A 7,000-nucleotide genomic window follows, 5' to 3' on the forward strand; every position below is an offset into this window, starting at 1 on the left:
AGCGAAAAGCGCTGTAAAGGAGAGACCTCCGTTCCCTCGGAAGTGGGTGGTCTCGTTGCCCAGCGAGTGCCAACGGCCCAAGAGGAGTTAGAAAGGGGAGACCTGCACCCTTCTGACAGGGAGAGGTCAACGGCCCAGGGCATTTTAAAGGCTAGGTCCTAAGGAGCTGAAACTCACAGAGACCTCAACCCGTTTTAAAGGGGGCTCGCTCCTCCTCAGCTATGGAAGGGACCCATAAAGCATTTTGGTTGGCAAGGAATGGACCGTGATCCTTGTTTACAGGGAGGTCCTTTTACTGGGCACCTGAAGCGGGATTAAGCCTGTGAGGAGAAGTGTCGAACCCGATCCCTCGGTACAGGGGTGCGGTGTGTGCGGTGTGTGCAGCCGTTGGCCGTGGCTTTTTCTTCCCTTTTCCTGCAGTTTCTTTGGTGCTTGTGTCGTCTTGTCCATTTTGTCCTTTGAGTTGCTAGAAAGAGAGAGGTGAAGCGGGTTAGCTGTGGCTCAGTAGAGAGCACGTGTACAAGGTAGATTCAGATGACATTGGCAAGGTACTCGGCCCTGCCGGAAATTACCCTAATGCCTACTTTTCGGCACCGATCTCTTTCAGAGCGCAGGAGAGCTTGCGGCAGAAGGCGGGTCCAGGTGGATGCAGAGGACGCGGGCTTTGACTTGGCTGAGTGCGTGAGTGAGGAGGGCACGGAACAGCTAGTAGGGCAAACCCTGAACCCTCTCAAGAGGCTGGTTTCTAGAACTATCTTCCAAATGGCAGTGTTACCTTGTGAAAGGCAGGGAAAGACCCACACCCTAGTTAGAGGGAGCTCACTTTGGACCTTGGCGTGAAGAGGGCCGATGCAGAGAGGAGAAAAGGAAAAGCGACCTGAACCCTGATTACAGGGCAGTCACCCTTTCTTTAATATAATACACCTCCTTTACACAATGAGGGTGGGGGGAGTCCTGAATGTGAAAAGATCTGGAAATGAACAGGTAAGGGAGGGATCCTGCTGAGGGTCCCCTTTCCAATCAATCCTCCGTCCCTCAGCGACACCTTTCCCGACTTACCTCCTACCCCACCAAGAAAATGACAACTTTGTGCCCCCTACCTTTACCAGAAAAGACCCCTTTTACTTGTGACGCGGTCCTGTTAGTAGGGTTAGGTGCACCCACGTGCCGGCTCTGAATACCACCGCATCTACCTACAACATCTCAACATGAACACATTTCAGAAAGGACCGCCACCTCAATCTCTTCCAACGTAGCCCGAGGAATCTCCTCTCTTTATCACCAAAGAGACACAAGGCCAGGAATTCGGACACAACTAACGGAGCTGTCCGAATCCCTACAGTTGACGCTCGTCAGTCCGACAGCGTTCTTTCTTGTGCACAAGAAAACAAAGGGTGAAAGTTGTGGTTGGTTGAGCGGTGTAAATTGGGCAGGGCAAAAGGACTTGAGGAAGGATTACACGGAAGTGAGGGTCCGAAAGGAGCCCCCCACCTCCCCTGTTCATTTCCAGACTTTGTGACGTTTGCTTGGTTGGGCCATTTCTTGGCTTTTTTGAGAAAAGGGGCGAATTTTCCACGGCCTCCGCCATCCCCTTACAGCCGCCCCTTCGCCACACCATGTTCCATCTGACCGGGATAGGTCCCAAATAAGATTTCACTTCAAATCTCAAAAAAGCCAAGTAGAAATCATTCTTTGGGAATTTACTGTGACTAAGAGAAACAGAAGTTCAACTCTTCTCAAGTGGTGGAGGGTCGGGGGGAGTCGCTAAGCCACAGGCACAGAAAGGCTCCCCTAGCTTAAGCGTGAGAGGTATAAGACCTTACACCCTGGTTACAGGGCAGTCATTTTGCCGGGCCTGTCAAAGTGACCTGTGGCTTAATTTGCATGGCAAAGGAGACCGAAACCCTCCTTACAGGGTGGTCCTTAAGCCAGGGGCCTTCCAATGGGCCAGAGCGAAAAGCGCTGTAAAGGAGAGACCTCCGTTCCCTCGGAAGTGGGTGGTCTCGTTGCCCAGCGAGTGCCAACGGCCCAAGAGGAGTTAGAAAGGGGAGACCTGCACCCTTCTGACAGGGAGAGGTCAACGGCCCAGGGCATTTTAAAGGCTAGGTCCTAAGGAGCTGAAACTCACAGAGACCTCAACCCGTTTTAAAGGGGGCTCGCTCCTCCTCAGCTATGGAAGGGACCCATAAAGCATTTTGGTTGGCAAGGAATGGACCGTGATCCTTGTTTACAGGGAGGTCCTTTTACTGGGCACCTGAAGGGGGATTAAGCCTGTGAGGAGAAGTGTCGAACCCGATCCCTCGGTACAGGGGTGCGGTGTGTGCGGTGTGTGCAGCCGTTGGCCGTGGCTTTTTCTTCCCTTTTCCTGCAGTTTCTTTGGTGCTTGTGTCGTCTTGTCCATTTTGTCCTTTGAGTTGCTAGAAAGAGAGAGGTGAAGCGGGTTAGCTGTGGCTCAGTAGAGAGCACGTGTACAAGGTAGATTCAGATGACATTGGCAAGGTACTCGGCCCTGCCGGAAATTACCCTAATGCCTACTTTTCGGCACCGATCTCTTTCAGAGCGCAGGAGAGCTTGCGGCAGAAGGCGGGTCCAGGTGGATGCAGAGGACGCGGGCTTTGACTTGGCTGAGTGCGTGAGTGAGGAGGGCACGGGACAGCTAGTAGGGCAAACCCTGAACCCTCTCAAGAGGCTGGTTTCTAGAACTATCTTCCAAATGGCAGTGTTACCTTGTGAAAGGCAGGGAAAGACCCACACCCTAGTTAGAGGGAGCTCACTTTGGACCTTGGCGTGAAGAGGGCCGATGCAGAGAGGAGAAAAGGGAAAGCGACCTGAACCCTGATTACAGGGCAGTCACCCTTTCTTTAATATAATACACCTCCGTTACACAATGAGGGTGGGGGGAGTCCTGAATGTGAAAAGATCTGGAAATGAACAGGTAAGGGAGGGATCCTGCTGAGTGTCCCCTTTCCAATCAATCCTCCGTCCCTCAGCGACACCCTTCCCGACTTACCTCCTACCCCACCAAGAAAATGACAACTTTGTGCCCCCTACCTTTACCAGAAAAGACCCCTTTTACTTGTGACGTGGTCCTGTTAGTAGGGTTAGGTGCACCCACGTGCCGGCTCTGAATACCACCGCATCTACCTACAACATCTCAACATGAACACATTTCAGAAAGGACCGCCACCTCAATCTCTTCCAACGTAGCCCGAGGAATCTCCTCTCTTTATCACCAAAGAGACACAAGGCCAGGAATTCGGACACAACTAACGGAGCTGTCCGAATCCCTACAGTTGACGCTCGTCAGTCCGACAGCGTTCTTTCTTGTGCACAAGAAAACAAAGGGTGAAAGTTGTGGTTGGTTGAGCGGTGTAAATTGGGCAGGGCAAAAGGACTTGAGGAAGGATTACACGGAAGTGAGGGTCCGAAAGGAGCCCCCCACCTCCCCTGTTCATTTCCAGACTTTGTGACGTTTGCTTGGTTGGGCCATTTCTTGGCTTTTTTGAGAAACGGGGCGAATTTTCCACGGCCTCCGCCATCCCCTTACAGCCGCCCCTTCGCCACACCATGTTCCATCTGACCGGGATAGGTCCCGAGTAAGATTTCACTTCAAATCTCAAAAAAGCCAAGTAGAAATCATTCTGTGGGAATTTACTGTGACTAAGAGAAACAGAAGTTCAACTCTTCTCAAGTGGTGGAGGGTCGGGGGGAGTCGCTAAGCCACAGGCACAGAAAGGCTCCCCTAGCTTAAGCGTGAGAGGTATAAGACCTTACACCCTCGTTACAGGGCAGTCATTTTGCCGGGCGTGTCAAAGTGACCTGTGGCTTAATTTGCATGGCAAAGGAGACCGAAACCCTCCTTACAGGGTGGTCCTTAAGCCTGGGGCCTTCCAATGGGCCAGAGCGAAAAGCGCTGTAAAGGAGAGACCTCCGTTCGCTCAGAAGTGGGTGGTCTCGTTGCCCAGCGAGTGCCAACGGCCCAAGAGGAGTTAGAAAGGGGAGACCTGCACCCTTCTGACAGGGAGAGGTCAACGGCCCGGGGCATTTTAAAGGCTAGGTCCTAAGGAGCTGAAACTCACAGAGACCTCAACCCGTTTTAAAGGGGGCTCGCTCCTCCTCAGCTATGGAAGGGACCCATAAAGCATTTTGGTTGGCAAGGAATGGACCGTGATCCTTGTTTACAGGGAGGTCCTTTTACTGGGCACCTGAAGGGGGATTAAGCCTGTGAGGAGAAGTGTCGAACCCGATCCCTCGGTACAGGGGTGCGGTGTGTGCGGTGTGTGCAGCCGTTGGCCGTGGCTTTTTCTTCCCTTTTCCTGCAGTTTCTTTGGTGCTTGTGTCGTCTTGTCCATTTTGTCCTTTGAGTTGCTAGAAAGAGAGAGGTGAAGCGGGTTAGCTGTGGCTCAGTAGAGAGCACGTGTACAAGGTAGATTCAGATGACATTGGCAAGGTACTCGGCCCTGCCGGAAATTACCCTAATGCCTACTTTTCGGCACCGATCTCTTTCAGAGCGCAGGAGAGCTTGCGGCAGAAGGCGGGTCCAGGTGGATGCAGAGGACGCGGGCTTTGACTTGGCTGAGTGCGTGAGTGAGGAGGGCACGGGACAGCTAGTAGGGCAAACCCTGAACCCTCTCAAGAGGCTGGTTTCTAGAACTATCTTCCAAATGGCAGTGTTACCTTGTGAAAGGCAGGGAAAGACCCACACCCTAGTTAGAGGGAGCTCACTTTGGACCTTGGCGTGAAGAGGGCCGATGCAGAGAGGAGAAAAGGGAAAGCGACCTGAACCCTGATTACAGGGCAGTCACCCTTTCTTTAATATAATACACCTCCGTTACACAATGAGGGTGGGGGGAGTCCTGAATGTGAAAAGATCTGGAAATGAATAGGTAAGGGAAGGATCCTGCTGAGTGTCCCCTTTCCAATCAATCCTCCGTCCCTCAGCGACACCCTTCCCGACTTACCTCCTACCCCACCAAGAAAATGACAACTTTGTGCCCCCTACCTTTACCAGAAAAGACCCCTTTTACTTGTGACGTGGTCCTGTTAGTAGGGTTAGGTGCACCCACGTGCCGGCTCTGAATACCACCGCATCTACCTACAACATCTCAACATGAACACATTTCAGAAAGGACCACCACCTCAATCTCTTCCAACGTAGCCCGAGGAATCTCCTCTCTTTATCACCAAAGAGACACAAGGCCTGGAATTCGGACACAAGTAACGGAGCTGTCCGAATCCCTACAGTTGACGCTCGTCAGTCCGACAGCGTTCTTTCTTGTGCACAAGAAAACAAAGGGGAAAGTTGTGGTTGGTTGAGCGGTGTAAATTGGGCAGGGCAAAAGGACTTGAGGAAGGATTACACGGAAGTGAGGGTCCGAAAGGAGCCCCCCACCTCCCCTGTTCATTTCCAGACTTTGTGACGTTTGCTTGGTTGGGCCATTTCTTGGCTTTTTTGAGAAACGGGGCGAATTTTCCACGGCCTCCGCCATCCCCTTACAGCCGCCCCTTCGCCACACCATGTTCCATCTGACCGGGATAGGTCCCGAGTAAGATTTCACTTCAAATCTCAAAAAAGCCAAGTAGAAATCATTCTGTGGGAATTTACTGTGACTAAGAGAAACAGAAGTTCAACTCTTCTCAAGTGGTGGAGGGTCGGGGGGAGTCGCTACGCCACAGGCCCAGAAAGGCTCCCCTAGCTTAAGCGTGAGAGGTATAAGACCTTACACCCTCGTTACAGGGCAGTCATTTTGCCGGGCGTGTCAAAGTGACCTGTGGCTTAATTTGCATGGCAAAGGAGACCGAAACCCTCCTTACAGGGTGGTCCTTAAGCCTGGGGCCTTCCAATGGGCCAGAGCGAAAAGCGCTGTAAAGGAGAGACCTCCGTTCGCTCAGAAGTGGGTGGTCTCGTTGCCCAGCGAGTGCCAACGGCCCAAGAGGAGTTAGAAAGGGGAGACCTGCACCCTTCTGACAGGGAGGGGTCAACGGCACAGGGCATTTTAAAGGCTAGGTCCTAAGGAGCTCAAACCCACAGAGACCTCAACCCGTTTTAAAGGGGGCTCGCTCCGCCTCAGCTATGGAAGGGACCCATAAAGCATTTTGGTTCGTAAAGAATGGACCTTTATCCTTGTTTACAGGGAAGTCCTTTTACCGGGCACCTGAAGGGGGATTAAGCCTGTGAGGAAAAGTGTCGAACCCGATCCCTCCGTAGAGGGGTGCGGTGTGTGCTGTGTGTGCGGTGTGTGCAGCCGTTGGCCGTGGCTTTTTCTTCCCTTTTCCTGCAGTTTCTTTGGTGCTTGTGTCATCTTGTCCATTTTGTCCTTTGAATTGCTAGAAAGAGAGAGGTGAACCGGGTTAGGTGTGGCTCAGTAGAGAGCACGTGTACAAGGTAGATTCAGATGACATTGGCAAGGTACTCGGCCCTTCCGGAAATTACCCTAATTCCTACTTTTCGGCACCGATCTCTTTCGGAGCGCAGGAGTGCTTGCGGCATAAGGCGGGTTCAGGTGGCTGCAGAGTATGCGGGCTTTGACTTGGCTGAGTGCGTGAGTGAGGAGGGCATGGGACAGCTAGTAGGAGAAACCCTGAACCCTCTCAAGAGGCTGGTTTCTAGAACTACCTTCCAAATGGCAGTGTTACCTTGTGAAAGACAGGGAAAGACCCACACCCTAGTTAGAGGGAGCTCACTTTGGACCTTGGCGTGAAGAGGGCCAACGCAGAGAGGAGAAAAGGGAAAGCGACCTGAACCCTGATTACAGGGCAGTCACCCTTTCTTTAATATAATACACCTCCTTTACACAATGGGTGTGGGGGAGTCCTGAATGTAAAAAGATGGGGTAATTTACTGTGACTAATAGAAACAGAACCTCAATCCTTCTCATGGCTTAGCAGGATGGGGAATCTCTCAGCCACAGGCTCTAAAAGATTCCCCTAGTTTAGGTGTGGCTCATTAGACATCAGGATTACAAAGTAATCTCCCCGTATAGAAATTACCCTAATTCCT

At 52.1% G+C, this 7,000-nt stretch overlaps 1 long non-coding RNA gene across 3 annotated transcripts; it reads right to left on the reverse strand.

Annotated features, from left to right (window-relative positions):
* Positions 1-14: 14 nt before the first annotated feature.
* On the reverse strand, positions 15-6,322 carry LOC135980383 (uncharacterized). Of its 3 annotated transcripts, none has more exons than XR_010597472.1 (4): positions 4,487-6,322; positions 2,536-4,368; positions 585-2,417; positions 15-466 (listed from the first exon to the last, which is right to left on the reverse strand). It is a non-coding gene; the product is annotated as an uncharacterized LOC135980383 (long non-coding RNA). The 3 variants fall into 3 exon arrangements; XR_010597473.1 differs by having other exon boundaries at positions 2,524-4,368; XR_010597474.1 differs by having other exon boundaries at positions 4,475-6,322.
* Positions 6,323-7,000: the final 678 nt, after the last annotated feature.

Source organism: Chrysemys picta, unplaced genomic scaffold, assembly GCF_011386835.1.
Source record: "Chrysemys picta bellii isolate R12L10 unplaced genomic scaffold, ASM1138683v2 scaf2987, whole genome shotgun sequence".
Taxonomy (NCBI): domain Eukaryota; kingdom Metazoa; phylum Chordata; order Testudines; family Emydidae; genus Chrysemys; species Chrysemys picta.